A 19085-nucleotide genomic window follows, 5' to 3' on the forward strand; every position below is an offset into this window, starting at 1 on the left:
AGCACAGTATGAGTACAAGGTAATGCTTAGTCACTGGATGGGAGCATGGAGATCACACAGCACAGTATGAGTACAAGGTAATGCTTAGTCACTGGATGGAGCATGGAGATCACACAGCACAGTATGAGTACAAGGTAATGCTTAGTCACTGGAGGGGAGCATGGAGATCACACAGCACAGTATGAGTACAAGGTAATGCTTAGTCACTGGATGGGAGCATGGAGATCACACAGCACAGTATGAGTACAAGGTAATGCTTAGTCACTGGATGGAGGATGGAGATCACACAGCACAGTATGAGTACAAGGTAATGCTTAGTCACTGGATGGAGCATGGAGATCACACAGCACAGTATGAGTACAAGGTAATGCTTAGTCAGTCACTGGAGGGGAGCATGGAGATCACACAGCACAGTATGAGTACAAGGTAATGCTTAGTCACTGGAGGGGAGCATGGAGATCACACAGCACAGTATGAGTACAAGGTAATGCTTAGTCACTGGATGGAGCATGGAGATCACACAGCACAGTATGAGTACAAGGTAATGCTTAGTCACTGGATGGAGCATGGAGATCACACAGCACAGTATGAGTACAAGGTAATGCTTAGTCACTGGATGGGAGCATGGAGATCACACAGCACAGTATGAGTACAAGGTAATGCTTAGTCATTGGATGGAGCATGGAGATCACACAGCACAGTATGAGTACAAGGTAATGCTTAGTCACTGGATGGAGCATGGAGATCACACAGCACAGTATGAGTACAAGGTAATGCTTAGTCACTGGATGGAGCATGGAGATCACACAGCACAGTATGAGTACCAGGTAATGCTTAGTCACTGGATGGGAGCATGGAGATCACACAGCACAGTATGAGTACAAGGTAATGCTTAGTCACTGGATAGAGCATGGAGATCACACAGCACAGTATAAGTACAAGGTAATGCTTAGTCACTGGATGGAGCATGGAGATCACACAGCACAGTATGAGTACAAGGTAATGCTTAGTCACTGGAGGGGGGCATGGAGATCACACAGCACAGTATGAGTACATGGTAATGCTTAGTCACTGGATGGTGCATGGAGATCACACACCATAGTATGAGTACAAGGTAATGCTTAGTCACTGGATGGAGCATGGAGATCACACAGCACAGTATCAGTACAAGGTAATGCTTAGTCACTGGATGGAGCATGGAGATCACACAGCACAGTATGAGTACAAGGTAATGCTTAGTCACTGGAAAGAGCATGGAGATCACACAGCACAGTATGAGTACAAGGTAATGCTTAGTTACTGGATGGAGCATGGAGATCACACAGCACAGTATGAGTACAAGATAATGCTTAGTCACTGGATGGGAGCATGGAGATCACACAGCACAGTATGAGTATAAGGTAATGCTTAGTCACTGGATGGGAGCATGGAGATCACACAGCACAGTATGAGTACAAGGTAATGCTTAGTCACTGGATGGAGCATGGAGATCACACAGCACAGTATGAGTACAAGGTAATGCTTAGTCACTGGATGGGAGCATGGAGATCACACAGCACAGTATGAGTACAAGGTAATGCTTAGTCACTGGATGGAGCATGGAGATCACACAGCACAGTATGAGTACAAGGTAATGCTTAGTCACTGGATGGGGCATGGGGATCACACAGCACAGTATGAGTACAAGGTAATGCTTAGTCACTGGATGGAGCATGGAGATCACACAGCACAGTATGAGTACAAGGTAATGCTTAGTCACTGGATGGGAGCATGGAGATCACACAGCACAGTATGAGTACAAGGTAATGCTTAGTCACTGGAGGGGAGCATGGAGATCACACAGCACAGTATGAGTACCAGGTAATGCTTAGTCACTGGATGGAGCATGGAGATCACACAGCACAGTAGGAGTACAAGGTAATGCTTAGTCACTGGATGGGAGCATGGAGATCACACAGCACAGTATGAGTACAAGGTAATGCTTAGTCACTGGAGGGGAGAATGGAGATCACACAGCACAGTATGAGTACAAGGTAATGCTTAGTCACTGGATGGGAGCATGGAGATCACACAGCACAGTATGAGTACAAGGTAATGCTTAGTCAGTCACTGGAGGGGAGCATGGAGATCACACAGCACAGTATGAGTACAAGGTAATGCTTAGTCACTGGATGGAGCATGGAGATCACACAGCACAGTATGAGTACAAGGTAATGCTTAGTCACTGGAGGGGAGCATGGAGATCACACAGCACAGTATGAGTACAAGGTAATGCTTAGTCACTGGATGGAGCATGGAGATCACACAGCACAGTATGAGTACAAGGTAATGCTTAGTCACTGGATGGAGCATGGAGATCACACAGCACAGTATGAGTACAAGGTAATGCTTAGTCACTGGATGGGAGCATGGAGATCACACAGCACAGTATGAGTACAAGGTAATGCTTAGTCATTGGATGGAGCATGGAGATCACACAGCACAGTATGAGTACAAGGTAATGCTTAGTCACTGGATGGAGCATGGAGATCACACAGCACAGTATGAGTACAATGTAATGCTTAGTCACTGGATGGAGCATGGAGATCACACAGCACAGTATGAGTACCAGGTAATGCTTAGTCACTGGATGGGAGCATGGAGATCACACAGCACAGTATGAGTACAAGGTAATGCTTAGTCACTGGATAGAGCATGGAGATCACACAGCACAGTATAAGTACAAGGTAATGCTTAGTCACTGGATGGAGCATGGAGATCTCACAGCACAGTATGAGTACAAGGTAATGCTTAGTCACTGGAGGGGGGCATGGAGATCACACAGCACAGTATGAGTACATGGTAATGCTTAGTCACTGGATGGTGCATGGAGATCACACACCATAGTATGAGTACAAGGTAATGCTTAGTCACTGGATGGAGCATGGAGATCACACAGCACAGTATCAGTACAAGGTAATGCTTAGTCACTGGATGGAGCATGGAGATCACACAGCACAGTATGAGTACAAGGTAATGCTTAGTCACTGGAAAGAGCATGGAGATCACACAGCACAGTATGAGTACAAGGTAATGCTTAGTCACTGGATGGAGCATGGAGATCACACAGCACAGTATGAGTACAAGGTAATGCTTAGTCACTGGAAAGAGCATGGAGATCACACAGCACAGTATGAGTACAAGGTAATGCTTAGTCACTGGATGGAGCATGGAGATCACACAGCACAGTATGAGTACAAGATAATGCTTAGTCACTGGATGGGAGCATGGAGATCACACAGCACAGTATGAGTACAAGGTAATGCTTAGTCACTGGATGGAGCATGGAGATCACACAGCACAGTATGAGTACAAGGTAATGCTTAGTCACTGGATGGGGCATGGAGATCACACAGCACAGTATGAGTACAAGGTAATGCTTAGTCACTGGATGGGGCATGGGGATCACACAGCACAGTATGAGTACAAGGTAATGCTTAGTCACTGGATGGAGCATGGAGATCACACAGCACAGTATGAGTACAAGGTAATGCTTAGTCACTGGATGGGAGCATGGAGATCACACAGCACTGTATGAGTACAAGGTAATGCTTAGTCACTGGAGGGGAGCATGGAGATCACACAGCACAGTATGAGTACCAGGTAATGCTTAGTCACTGGATGGAGCATGGAGATCACACAGCACAGTAGGAGTACAAGGTAATGCTTAGTCACTGGATGGGAGCATGGAGATCACACAGCACAGTATGAGTACAAGGTAATGCTTAGTCACTGGAGGGGAGAATGGAGATTACACAGCACAGTATGAGTACAAGGTAATGCTTAGTCACTGGATGGGAGCATGGAGATCACACAGCACAGTATGAGTACAAGGTAATGCTTAGTCACTGGATGGAGCATGGAGATCACACAGCACAGTATGAGTACAAGGTAATGCTTAGTCACTGGATGGGAGCATGGAGATCACACAGCACAGTATGAGTACAAGGTAATGCTTAGTCACTGGAGGGGAGCATGGAGATCACACAGCACAGTATGAGTACAAGGTAATGCTTAGTCACTGGATGGAGCATGGAGATCACACAGCACAGTAGGAGTACAAGGTAATGCTTAGTCACTGGATGGGAGCATGGAGATCACACAGCACAGTATGAGTACAAGGTAATGCTTAGTCACTGGATGGGAGCATGGGGATCACACAGCACACTATGAGTACAAGGTAATGCTTAGTCACTGGAGGGGAGCATGGAGATCACACAGCACAGTATGAGTACAAGGTAATGCTTAGTCACTGGATGGAGCATGGAGATCACACAGCACAGTATGAGTACCAGGTAATGCTTAGTCACTGGAGGGGAGAATGGAGATCGCACAGCACAGTATGAGTACAAGGTAATGCTTAGTCACTGGATGGAGCATGGAGATCACACAGCACAGTATGAGTACATGGTAATGCTTAGTCACTGGACGGGAGCATGGAGATCACACAGCACAGTATGAGTACACGGTAATGCTTAGTCACTGGAGGGGAGCATGGAGATCACACAGCACAGTATGAGTACAGGGTAATGCTTAGTCACTGGAGGGGAGAATGGAGATCACACAGCACAGTATGAGTACAAGGTAATGCTTAGTCACTGGATGGGAGCATGGAGATCACACAGCACAGTATGAGTACAAGGTAATGCTTAGTCACTGGATGGAGCATGGAGATCACACAGCACAGTGTGAGTACTAGGTAATGCTTAGTCACTGGATGGGAGCATGGAGATTAGGCAAGTTAGGTTCACTCAGATCCATAGGATGGGTTCACAGTAATGGAGGTGCATGATCAGGTAGGACACAAAAGGAGGAGGACCCTGCCCAAAGGCTTACAATCTAGAGGGAGAGGTAAGGACATGAAAGGTAGGGGACCAGAGTTCAGCTGTGGGTTTAGAACATTATTGAGGGGGGGAGGCCAGAGTGAAAAGGTGAGTTTTGAGGGCCTTTTTGAAGATGTTGAAGGAGGGGGCTGCCCTAATAGGTGGAGGTAGGGAGCTCCATAGTGTTGGAGCAGCTCTTGAGAAGTCCTGGAGGCGTGCATGGGACTGGGTGATGCAGGGGGGCGGTCAGGCGAAGTTCATTGGAGGAGCGGAGTGAGCGGCTAGGTGTGTACCTCTGTGTAAGATCGGAAATGTAGGTTGGACAGGTTTTGTGGACAGATTTGTAGGTCAGACACAGTATCTTGAATCTGATTCTGGACTGAGTAGGAAGCCAGTGGAGGGATTCACAGAGGGGATCCGCCGTGGTGGAGCGATGGGAGCAGTGGATAATTCTGGCTGCCGCATTCATGGTGGACTGCAGCGGGGCTGTTCGGGTCATAGGGAGACCAGACAGAAGGGTAGGGATGCTCGCTGGATTCCACGGAAATCTAAATTCCGTGATTCCGGCCGGAATTGGGCCAATTCCGATTCCGCCGGTCGGAACGGATTTGCTAAACATCTAAAACGGAATTCCACAAATTTTTTTTTAATTATGCGGAATTTTACGGAATTAAAATTTATTTCCTCACCTATCTATTTTCCCCTCCTTCCGGAGGGAGGAGGGTCTCATCTTCCAGGGAATTGTAGTATTTCAAAAGCCAGCCTACATACCGTGGCTGGGAAATGAACACAGCTTTCAGTGTGTGGTAGGTAACTGACTTAACCACCATACCACCAACAACACTACATGCTGAAGCCAGCCTAGCATGTACCATTATGATCAATCCAAGAGAAAAAGTAGCATGCTTAAGGATTTGTAGCATGTCAAAAGCCAACTCACCGTGGCTGGGAATTGAACCCAGGTCTCAGTGTGTGGTAGGTGACTGACTTAACCACTATACCACCAACAACACTACATGCTGAAGCCAGCCTAGCATGTACCATTGTGATATACCCAAGAGTGAGGCGGGGATATGAGCTGCAGCCCTGCTTCACACGCGTCTATCAGCGGCTGATCTCCGCCTCTCCCCCGCCCCTCTCAGTCTTCCTTCACTGAGAGGGGCGGGGGAGAGGCGGAGATCAGCCGCTGATAGACGCGTGTGAGGCAGGGCTTCAGCTCATAGCTCTGCCTCACACGGAAGCGCACAGGGATAGCAAAATCTACAACCAAGTTGGTTGTGATTTTGGAAGGGGGGATTTGGAGGGGAAAGGACCCTCGTTCAGCCGCGGGATAGCGGCGTTTTAGCTGGGGCACACATGCCCCTGCTATCTATAAGCAAAAAAGCCATTTTTATTATGGCTTCAGACTCTCTTTAAGGAATGGCTTCTGTCTGGCCACCCTACCATGCAGGCCTGATTCGTGGATCGCTGCACAGGTGGTTGTCCTTCTGGAAGGTTCTCCTCTCTCTGTAGAAGACCTCTGGAGCTCTGACAGAGTGACCATCAGACTCAATCACCTAACTGACTAATAAAATACATATAAATCAAAATAAAAAACATTCCCACCCAAAGAAAGCTTAATAAGGGGTGAGAAAAAAGCAATATATAGAGATTATTTCAGTGTGATAAGCAGTGTTAAAGTTATTGACAAATGAATGGACGCAGCGCTGAAATGTGGAAATTGCTCTGATGTTTAAAGAGGACCTGAACTCAAAACTGCCTCTCTGCTCTAAAAGATATGCAGCAGCATAATAACCTTTAAAGGAAAACATCTCTTTGTTACAGCTGATACAAATCCTAAAATACATCTGCACAGTTTATACTTCCTGCTGCCATGGAAGAAGACATATTATTAACATCCTGTGCTTTCAAATGAGCTTAACTGCCGTGGCAGTCAGGTGACACAGGGGAGAGATCAAATTACAACTTGTGATTAGTCACAGATGAGGGGGAATTAGACAGGCTAAACTCTCTAAATACATACAGGGTGCATTTCTCTAGGTTTTCATCTGTCCTGTAACCTTTTTCATACCACAAATAAATTCTATGCCACACTTGTGGCTGCCTAACTCTGATGTGGTGTAGGATTTACGCAACCTGCCATTACCACTCCTGACGTCATCATGTGCACCTGAGACATTAAGCTGTCATTTGACAGCTGACACCTCCCCTCACTGATCAGGAGCCATCGCCATTTGCTCCTGATCATGTGATCACTACGATTGCTGGCCGACCGTAGTGATCACTATGGGCAGTAGAGGTCGGAGGGGAAGAAGAGGACCGGGACTCACCTTTCTGACGTTTTCCAGCAATCATCATTCCCATCTGCTCTGCCTTGAGTGTTGGGTCGCAGCTTGATGATGTCATCAAGCCGCGACCCGGAACTTAGCGACAGTGTGAGCAGAGATGCCGGCCAGAGAGGAGAGGGCTAGAGCTTCTCATCGCTGGAGCCTGGGAGGTGAGTAAAGGTTGCAGGCTACATGGGGGAGGACACCTGGCTACACTGGGGACACCATGCCTAGCTAACTATACTGGGCATCTGGCTGCCTGACCCCTCAAATGTGCCTCCCCCGCATGTAAAATAGCCTGGTCTTTAAGGGGGGTTAGGCAGCCAGGTCCCCAGGAGGTTAAGGGGAAAAACCCTTAGAGGATAAGTGGTTAAGCGTCACAGTTTAACAACTTCAGCCGATGTGGACGAGTATCCGCATCCAGTGTTTAAGCGTTGGGTGCGTGGCCACCATTCAGACTCATCAGTATTTATGTGTTAGCGGTTGGGGAAGGGAAGCAAGGCTTCCCCGAACTAATCACAGTGCCTGTAATGAATGGACATGACCCCGATCAGTGGCCATGTCCATTCATAATAAGCAAAAAAAAAAAAATTAAACACTTTCGATAATCCAGGTAGTGTTTCTTTTGCCATCTGGTGGCGAAAAGTTAAAGTACCGGAAACACACATTTTTAATTAAAAAAATAGTATAAGTAATCCCTTCCATATTTTCATCTGTGGTGAAAGTTTTGGTGAAAAGAGTGAAAGTGGCTATTTTCTTTTCACCACAACTCTCACCACAGATGAAAATATTTGTGAAAATATTAGGAAAAAAACACTTTTTGAAAAGCGTTCTCATTTTTTGTGTGAAAATATATATCTTGTGCTGATCTACTATATTTTAGCAAAAAAAAAAATGACATCAGGCAAAAATATGACTGTATTTTTTGCTTCATAAGACACACCTAGGTTTAGAAGAGGAAATCCAGAAAAAAAAAATATTCTAAACCACAAAAGACCCCTCAGAACAAACTCTCTATATAAATACTACTCCCCATCGCTTGACAGTTCAGCACCGTTTCCATGGCTACAATCCCATCTGTGTTAGACTCCGCCCCCTTATGAGGTCACATGCCCTACCTTACCTCTCAGCCTCTTAAGAGCATCATCCATTCCAGGACTCTGGGTACTTGCTATGGGCGTATGTGTTAATCGTCGTCAAGGTAACCCTGGTGTGTCAGCAGTGGGGGTGTGGTTACTGTAAGCAGATAAAACAAAAAGAAGTTACAGGAGTAAAAGACATATAAGCAAAACACAAAGAAGAAATGCCGGGAATTAATGATAAATGAGTCCATACAAACATAATAACAGTAGCCTAGGATTAATATGCATCCAACAAACAATGCAGATCTTTACACTCATTAAGGGCTGAAATCGGCTGGCAAATCTCGGGCTGACGTGGTCAGGTGCGCAGCAGCAAAGGCACGCTATATTGCAGTGACCGTCAAACACCACAGAACCCCCGGCCGCTGTCCCCGTGGAAAAGATGGTCTCTCCTGGTGCCGGCACATTCAAATCCCACCGGCTCCATCTGCTGTGACTGTCTGGCTGATCCCGGCCTCATTCACTGCTTCCCCGCCAGCAGGCGTGTCATGTGCTATATGTGACAACCACTCGACTGAGGCGCTACACCTGCTACTGCTGGAATTCTGTTTTGTCCCCACTTTATTGCCTCATGAAGCGGGCTCGGCCTGCGAAACGCGTTGCACTTTTGGGGTACTATATAATAAATGTGATTGCTACTATTCAGACAGTCTTTCGTGTTTGCTTTATGGAGGTAAGTCCACCACTTCCTCCCAGCAAATTGTAAAGGTTTTATCCACTTTCATTCTGCTGGCGCCTCTGTTCCCCGTTTGCTGTACCGTGTCCACCCCTGGTGGAGGGGTGATCTACCCCCTTTCGCATCTACAGAGAGCGACTTCTTATCCCTGAGTGAGGACAGGTCTAATCTCCTCACCTGCCTATACAGTGGTTGCCTGTGTGGTAACCCATGTTTGTGAGTATATTCTTCTCACTGATTTGCCTTACTTCGTTTATGTTTTAACATACTACACTATATTGGGCTCTCGGTTTCTCTATATTTAGTCTGCAGTGTATGGGCAGCCAAGCCACTATATCTATCTCTGATCTGACAATACAGCCATAAGGCTAATCACTTCTACCTACAATACACCTAACCTCATCTCTTTGTCCCTGGAACAGATACAAATATCCTGCCCATCTCCCTCCCTCTTTCTCTCCTAACACTATGAACAGGTCACTGAGTCAGATACACCTCCTGTCCCTTTAGGAAGCCCTGTGGTGGCATCTATCGTGATTGGCTGCTGAGGTAGCCTATGCATTGTTGGATGTAGTAATTTGCTGAGCACAGATTCCAAATCTACCGCCTATTCTTTTCCCGCAGGACTTCCCCCTAGGCGGTTTTCTATCCTCTCCTTCTCTGCTGAGTCTGAAGAGAATTTTGAAGAGAATATTGCTACACGAGAAAAGCCGGATTCTTCAAGATTTAACCCAATGATCTTCCAGTTTCCAGCGTAAAAGAATGGCACATTACACCCTTATATAATATATGCCCCTATTTGATGACAAAATCAGCATGACAGACTTCTAACATGCAGACAGGAGCTGAGGAGATGCAAGGATGTGTCCGTTTATACGTGAGATATGCTAACATTGATAATACATAATAATTACACACCTCTGCAAAAGCCGGCAATTTCTCTACAGTCAAGAGACGTGTGAAGGCCACGTTCATCCCTCCTCTGACTTCTCAAGTGCAGGTTATCCCCTTTCTTCCTCGTTGAGTATAATTAAGTCTAGCATGTAATAGATATGATGTAGTGATTGAAGCTGCAGGATTGTGGCCCTGGAGGGTATAACATTTCCCAGGTAATTTGTGGTTACACCATTCCATTCTTCTGAACTTATGTCGAGTATATTTGCATGTTATTCCTGGTGTGTTTTCTTGTCTAGCCTCTGTTGTTGTGCGGAATCTGATACAGTGGAGCACAATGGTGAAATCATCGAGTGGAACGATCTTTATACGGTAACATTAGCTGCAGGGTTCCCCCCTCGGCATTGTTTGGCAGATGTTTGCTTAGGCTGCTCATGCTGCCGTCACCAGATTCAGCGATGTTTATTTCTGGACATATTTGCACAAAGGTTCTACATTCAGTTTCTTCTTATAAGCGATTAGGGAATGCAACCCCGGCCGTCACCCAGTGTTTGTTGTTTGCTATGGTCCTGAATACTCCAGGCTCATTGTCCTCCTGTATTCAGCCTTTAGGAGAGCTCCCAGTATTTGTATTTAGGTGAAATTGTATGCCTTTATTAAATAGGTGAAGTTTTATATCTTAAATAGGTGAAGTTTGATGCCTTTATTGAATAGAAGCAAGGATGATTTTATATGGCTGCTTTCTGTGTTGAAAGTATTGCCTTATGTAAAGGGGCCCATACACTGGTTGATTTCAGCCATTGACCATTTGAGCGATTCTATAGAATCGATCAGAAATCAATTCTATCAATTGATCGATCAATCGATTTGCGGCCAATTTCAATGGATTTGATCTATCTGACAGGATGGAAGATCTACGTCGATCTGCTGCTGGTAGCAGATTCATGGTCCATAGAGTTGCATTGGATCTAATAGTCCATTAATGCATTCAGATAGATTTCCAATAGATTTAATTCTGAAATCTATTTGAAATCTGTTACTAGTTTGTGGCACACATCAGATAGATTCCTGCCAGATCGGACAAACTGGGCATTTGTGAGTCCATGAACTGCGCTTGCCCTGGTAAAGGGTGGCACTGGAGCACTTCCAGTTGCTGTTAGTCAGCAATGAGGTGACCTGGATCCCCACATGTCCGTGTAACCTCATGTGTATAGGGGAAACCACACAGACAATGCACTTTCTATAGTGAAGGGCGGGCAAATCAGGCAGAAGAGAGTAGGGCAGGAAATTACATCAGGATTAGCTTCAAAGTAGCCTGTAACATTCTCTGGAGATGCAGCTGTGGGCAGTCAGGATGCCCCCGCAGCTGCTTCGGTGTCCCTGTCGGGTGTTTCTCCTATCCCTCCGGCGTCTAGCACGATTGTCAGTGGCTCATAGAGTGGCTTTGTCGCGTGTGCGCGCGCAGACAGGACCTTTATGCGGGGAGGAGGCGCGTCAGCTGACCTGCCGGTTGGCTGACGTCAGAGGAGACTCTCGGCAGTTCTGATTGGCTGATGGGTGTGGGCGTGGCCGAGGGGGTCTCCTCCGCTTCTTAAGCCTACGAGAATCACTTGCAAACTGTCTGCTGTTGCGAATACTTCGTGTGAGCACTCAGACCTTTTTCCGGTGTGCTTTCATCTGGGAGGAAACCAGGGATTTCACACAAGACTAGGAATTATTATTACTACTGTTATTATTGCTTGATTATTTGTGTATGATTCTGGCTCTCTTCTGACTACTCTTACGCTATAAGATTCTGTACTTTTGCCCATCTGATCCTGTTGCTGAATCTGCCTGAAATACCTCTATCCTTCTGCCTGCCGATTTTTTACTGTATCCTCCTGTCTGTTGCCGAACCGATCTGTCTGACCACTCCACTCACCAGTGAGCCCTCGTCACTGGTGAGGTTCCTTACTGATAGTGCCCACCAGCTCCTCTGGTGAGGTTCTGCCAAAACTAATCAGTATTACTCTTGCACCAAGCACTGTACACTTGCTATTACTGTGTTAGCTATACTTGCATTATTGGTGATTCTGCAGATCACCATATAATCCGGTATAGTGTCTGATGTATTGGTGATACTGCAGATCACACAATAACCAGACTTCTGTTTGCTACACCAATCGTTACAGAGCAGCAGACCAAAAATGTCTATGGAGACACTGTGCACTTAGGTCAAACTGTTGACCACAGCCGTTAACGATCTTACCAATACGGTCAACACACAACAGACACAAGTTAACTTATTGTCTGAGGTAGTGACCCGACTTCAAAAGACCAATGCATCAGTGCCATCCCCTATAGTTAGTGAGCCCAGGATGCCTCATCCTGAAAGATTTTCAGGGCACCGATCTGATTTTCAGAACTTTAAGCATCGTTGTCTATCATATTTTGAGTTACGCCCGGTATCTTTGGGTTCTGAGAGTCAGCGAGTTACTTTTATAAAAACTTTATTATCTGGTGACTCACAGACTTGGGCTTACAGTCTTCTCACTGGTCATGAGGCATTAACATCCATTCAAGAGTTTTTTAAAGCAATGGCTATTATATATGATGATCCAGATTTAGCTATGACGCCAGAGAGGAGACTCAAAACTCTCCGACAAGGTCATAACACTGTTGACATTTACGCTGCTGAGTTTAGAAAGTGGGCGGTGTCAGCCAGATGGGGGCAGTATGCTTTACTAGACTGTTTTTTATCAGGGTTATCAAATGCTGTTGCTGATCTGATGTTAAGTCACCCAGAACCTAAAACAGTAGACGAGGCAATCTCTTTAGCTGTCAAGATTGACCGTCGAGTTTGTTACCAAAGGCAAACTCGAGGTAGAGTGTCAGGGAGACCTTCCTCTGTTCACTTTTCTGCTCCTGCCCCTTCTTCTCCTCCTCAGGATGAACCGATGCAAATCGGACAATCCAAGCTCTCTGAGGTTGAGAAAAACAGGAGATGTACTGAGAGACTCTGTCTGTACTGTGCAGAGAAAGGTCATGTGGTACAAACCTGTCCCAGGAAGGCGGAAAACTCTATCGCCTAGGTGTAGCTGGAGGTACTACCCTAGGTGATTCTGTATTACCTCTAAAAAATAGTCGCTTACTTCTCCCGTGTTCTATCACCTGGGAAGATCAAGTCCAGTCTACCCAGGCTTTTAAAGACTCGGAATTTTATGGATTACGATTTTCGTTTTCCTCTGCTCTCCTTGGGACGTCAGATTGTTGTTACTGCAGTGGATGATTCACCACTGCAGGACAAACAACCTCTTTCGCATACTCCTGTAATGTTGTGTCAAATAGGGGCTTTGCATAAAGAACAGATACAGTTCTTTGTACTTAAGATGGCCACCTCCACTGTGATCCTTGGTATGCCGTGGCTTCAAAAACATTCCCCTCAGATCGACTGGAGTTCCAGGCAATTGTTGAGCTGGTCCTCCTATTGTCATCATCATTGTATGGAAAAAGTCACAGTGTGTGCCACCAGGGTTCAGGTGGAGGGGTTGCCTATTCAGTATTCTGATTTTGCTGACTTTTTTGTCCCAAGGCAGCAGACAAACTTCCTCCTCATTGAAGTTTTGAATGCCCCATCGACTTAAGATCAGGTTGTATGCCCCCTAGAGGCCATTTATATAACCTTTCGGGGCCTGAGAAACTTGCCATGCAGGAGTATATTAAACAAAATTTAGCCAAAAGTTTAATCCGTTCATCTAGGTCCCCGGCCTGGGCAGGTTTCTTTTTTGTAAAAAAGAAAGACGGTGGCCTTCGGCCATGCATCGATTACAGTGGATTGAACAAAATTACTGTAAAGAATCGTTACCCTCTTCCTCTGATTGATGACTTGTTCTCTCAGATTACTAATGCGGGTGTCTTCACTAAACTTGATCTCAGAGGGGCATACAACCTGATTCACATAAGAGAGGGTGACAAATGGAAGATGGCATTACACACCTGATGGGCACTACGAGTACCTGGTGATGCCCTTCGGGTTCTGCAAGTCACCGTCTTCCAGGAGTTGATTAATGAAATTTTCAGGGAGGTTCTGGGGCAGTTCGTCCTAGTCTATTTAGATGACATTCTCATTTTTCATCTAATATTACTGAACACAGGGAACATGTGAAGTATGTTTTAAGGAAACTACGACAGAATTCCTTGTATGCTAAACTCGAGAAGTGTCTTTTCGAAGTTTCTGAAGTTCCCTTCCTGGGGTACATAATCTCAACCGCAGGACTCTCTATGGACCCCAAGAAGGTTTCTGCTGTCCTGGAGTGGCCCCAACTTTTAGGGTTGAAGGCACTCCAGCGATTCCTTGGCTTTGCCAACTACTACAGAAAGTTTATCAAAGGGTTTTCTTCTGTGGTTTCACCTCTCACTGAGCTTACCAAAAAGGGGGCAGATACCTACAATTGGTCAACAGAAGCACAGTCTGCATTCTCATCACTTAAAACATTGTTCTGCTCCGCCCCCATTTTGAGACATGTGGACATTACTCTCCCATTCATTGTTGAGGTGGATGCTTCAGAGAATGGGGTTGGGGCTGTATTGTCTCAGCACTCCGGTCTGCAGGGCAGATTGCACCCTTGTACTTTTTTCTCTAGGAAGTTTTCTCCCGCCGAGAGAAATTATGATATTGGGAATCGAGAACTGTTGGCCATCAAACTTGCGTTTGAGGAATGGCGACATTGGCTCGAGGGGGCTGAACATACTATCACAGTCTATACCGATCATAAGAACTTAGAGTATATTGAAGGAGCCAAACGTCTCAGTCCCAGACAAGCCCGTTGGTCCCTGTTTTTCACGAGATTCAGATTCATTATTACCTACAAACCTGGTACAATGTACGTGGAACTCCGCTCACAACCTCCGTCTGCCGACAGTGCAGGAAAGCAGGCTGCCAAAACCTCAAATCCAAGACTGTGCAAAAGTGGAGTCCGCACAATGTCGGTAGAATCTGTATATCTTTATTTGATCGTTACACATGACAGGCTAAAACCAGCACCACATGCTAACAGATATAAAGATTCTACCGACATTATGCGGACTCCACTTTTGCACAGTCTACAAACCTGGTAGTAAGAACGTCAAGGCTGATGCATTATCCAGATGTTTTGAGCCCGAGACAATACAGCCCTCGACTCCCGAAAGCATCCTCCCAGAGAAAGTGATTCTGGCTGCTACTGAGACTTGGGAGGATTGGGCATCTACTCTGAAACCTTATCAGCAGGAGGTTCCCAAAGGGAAACCATATGGAGTTCTCTTTGTACCCCTACAGTTCCGATTAAAAATTCTTCATGTTTTCCATTCTCATAAGAATGCAGGGCATCCAGAGGTTGCCAGAAAGCAGGAGCTGCTAGACAGATGTGTTTGGTGGCCGTCCATTGTGTCTGATTGTAAAGAGTTTGTCGGAGATTGCTCTGTGTGTGCCAGGAGTAAGCCATCCAGGCGTGCTCCTGTGGGTACTCTACAGTCGCTACAAGTACCAGAACAACCATGGACCCATCTGTCCATGGACTTTGTGGGTGAGCTGTCCAGATCTGAGGGGAAAACAGTAATCTGGGTGGTAGTCGATAGGTTCAGTAAGATGGCCCATTTTATCCCGCTGGACGGAATTCCCTCTGCTCAAGAACTGGCAGAACTCTTCATTCACCACATTTTCCGGTTGCATGGGATCCCGGAGAATGTGGTGTCAGACAGGGGAGTCCAGTTCGTCTCCAAGTTCTGGAGGGCGTTCTGTCATCACTTAGGTATGAACCTATCATATTCCTCCGGCTACCACCCACAGACTAATGGGCAAACAGAGAAAGGGTTAACCAGTCCCTTGAGCAGTTCCTCAGGTGCTATGTGGCAGATGCTCAGTTGGACTGGGTGAAATTTTTGCCATTCACAGAGTTTGCTCATAATAACCTAAAGAGAACCTCTTCAGGTTTCTCCCCGTTCCAGGTAGTAATGGGGAGATCGCCTAAGTTCTCTCCACTGCCAGTAGTGTCATCTCCTTTGCCTGCTCTGGAAGAGTGGCAAGGAACTTTGAAGGAGATTTGGAGTTTGGTCAAAAGAAAGCTAGGAAAGGCCTTTCAGACCCAGAAAAAACAGGCAGATAAGAGGCGTTCTGTGGAGTGGGATTTTGCACCAGGTGATATGGTGTGGGTTTCTACCAGACATTTGGCTTTAACCTCCTTGCCAGTTATCCCGAGCTCAGCTCGGGGTAACCTGCGCAGGAGGATTTCTCAGGCCCCGCTGGGCCAATTTGCATAATTTTTTTTGTTACAAGCAGCTAGCACTTTGCTAGCTGCTTGTAACTTCCGCTCGCCGCTGCTCGCCGCCGCTCGCTGCCGATCTGCCACAATCCGCCACGCCGACCCGCCTCCCCCCCTCCAGACCCCTTGCGCAGCCTGGCTAATCAGGGCCAGGCAGCACTGAGGGGTGGCCCGAGATTCCCTATGACGTCCCGACGTCGATGACGTCGGTGATATCATCCCGCCCAATCGCCATGGCGACCGGGGAAGCCTAGAAGGAAATCCCATTCTGAACGGGATTTCCTGCTTACTCCGATCGCCAGAAGCGATCGGAGTGGATGAAGAGCTGCCGCTGCACAGCGGCTATCATGTAGCGAGCCCTGGGCTCGCTACATGATTAAAAAAATAAATACATTTTAAAAAAAGTGCTGCGCTGCCTCCTTGCCGGGGGAATTAGACCGGCAAGGAGGTTAAAACAGCCTTCTGTGAAATTGGGTCCCAGATTTATAGGTCCATACCCCGTGTCCAAAAAGATCAATAGTGTCACATATGTAATTTCTCTACCTTCCAGCATGAGAGGTGTGAAGTCATTCTATGTGTCCCTGTTGAAGCCTGCTGTGCATGTGGATTCCTCTCCCCCCCCTCCCCCCCCCCCTGTGGTGATTGATGGGGAACCTGAGTTTGAGATAGAGCAAATTTTGGACTCTCGATGGGTGCAGAACTCCATACAGTACCTTGTTCACTGGAAGGGGTATGGGCCTGAGGAGAGATCTTGGGTACCAAGGCATCGTATGCATGCGGAGGAACTTAGGGAAACGTTTTGTGAATTACATCCTGAGAAACCGGGTGGACCGTGTCTGGAGTCCATGCCTCAAGGGGGGGGGGGGGTACTGTAACATTCTCTGGAGACGCAGCTGTGGGCAGTCAAGATGCCCCCGCAGCTGCTTCGGTTTTCCTGTCGGGCGTTTCTCCTATCCCTTCAGCATCTAGCACGCTGAGGAGGGGATTGTCAGTGGCTCATAGAGTAGCTTTGTCGCGTGCGCGTGCGCAGACAGGACCTTTATGCGGGGAGGAGGCGCGTCAGGTCGGCTGATGTCAGAGGAGACTCTCAGCAGTTCTGATTGGCTGATGGGTGTGGGTGTGGCCAAGGGGTCTCCTCCGCTTCTTAAGCCTACGAGAATCACTTGCAAACTGTCTGCTGTTGCGAATGCTTCATGTGAGCACTCAGACCTTAGATAGATCCGGTGTGTTTTCATCTGGGAGGAAACCAGGGAATTCACACAAGACTATGAATTATTATTAATATTGTTATTACTGCTTGATAACCTGTGTATGACTCTGGCTCTCTTCTGACTATTCTTACGCTATTAGATTCTGTACTTTAGCCCATCTGATCCTGTTGCTGACTCTGCCTGAGAAACCTCTATCCTTTTGCCTGCCGATTTTGTACTGTATCCTCCTGTCTGTTGCCGAATCGATCTGTCTGACCACTCCACTCACCAGTGAGCCCTTGTCATTGGTGAGGTTCATTTACTGATAGTGCCCACCAGCTCCTCTGGTGAGGTTCTGCCAAAACTAATCAGTATTACTGTTGCGCACAGCACTATACACTTGCTATTACTGTGTTAGCTATACTTGCATTATTGGTGATACCGCAGATCACACCAGACTTCTGTTTGCTACACCAATCGTTAAATAGCCACACTTAAAATGAGGAATGCTAAGAAGGATTTTCTCTTTTTTTTACTGTAGAAAATCACTAAAATCAACGTATAGACTATTTTAGTTCCCCTTGGACAGATGTGTGATGGGTTTCTATTTGTTTGAATGCCTCTATGACATTCGGGACTCTTGTGTTTAGACAGGATGTTGTTTTTTTTGTTTTTTGTTTTTATTTTGGGGTTGGTTTTAGTTTAGAGGTTTTTCTTTTAGTCAAGAAGAGCATCGTACTATAGAACTTATTAGATTGGACTGATCCCTAGGATCTCAGTAGGAGGCACTCTTGTGCCCCATTTCCTAGGTTGAACGGTATGAACATTGGTATTTCGCTCTTCAATATATATATGCGTAGGATGTGTATCCATGTTTGATATTATTCTTTTTTTTGTATTTGTTCTGCTATCTCTAGCTTGTTGTTGTATTTGCCTTATTGTACAATACAGCTCTTTATAAAAAAAAAAAAGAAAATCACTAAAATCAAAATGTGGACAGTGTAGTGCATATGATATCTAAGTAGAACAAGTATTTATCTACTTATATATGTTTTTTTACAGATTTGACGCACAGCAGCGTTTTAAGGGAAGAAATCACATTGCAGTGCTAAATTGAAGGCATAAAGTGCTTTAAAACATCTTGCATGTGTATACTTCAATCAGGGAGTGTAATTAGAGTACTGTTTCACACTGACAGACCAAACTCACTGTGTAACGCACCGCAAACAGTTGTTTGTGTAGTGACGGCCGTGCTGGACTGGTGCGCACCATGGCGAGAGTGCAGACCGTGGCAGTTTTCCAGGCCACATGGTCGCCGGGCTGTGGTAGCTGAATTACAGAACAACAGTGACTGTCCAGCCGATTGAATTTGGTCTGTCCACAATGAAGCAATGACCTTATTATCTTGGGTCAGGTGTGTCCCCCAACACACTCATATAGCCGGTCATTGCTTCATTGTGATACGCAAGCCCCTTCACCGCGGCAAGGTAACGATCACAAAGGGGAATTGACACATGTACATGCCTTTTGTTTTGTTGTTGCAGCCCCAGTGCAGATAGAAAAATTAGGCAGGCATGTACACACACCAGAAAAAATATTATTATTTTTGTGAGCGGCCGCTGCTAGCAGTGGCCTTAAAATTCTGGAATCCACTTGGAGTCCTGGACCCTGTTGGGGATGGTGGAGAAGGCATTCACGCGGACTGCAGGCAGAGAT

At 46.2% G+C, this 19085-nt stretch overlaps 1 pseudogene; it reads left to right on the forward strand.

The window, feature by feature from the left end:
• Positions 1-7307: 7307 nt before the first annotated feature.
• Positions 7308-19085, forward strand: part of LOC137571081 (vomeronasal type-2 receptor 26-like) — a 125263-nt pseudogene continuing 113485 nt past the window's right edge.

This window comes from Hyperolius riggenbachi, chromosome 4, assembly GCF_040937935.1.
Source record: "Hyperolius riggenbachi isolate aHypRig1 chromosome 4, aHypRig1.pri, whole genome shotgun sequence".
Taxonomy (NCBI): Eukaryota; Metazoa; Chordata; class Amphibia; order Anura; family Hyperoliidae; genus Hyperolius; species Hyperolius riggenbachi.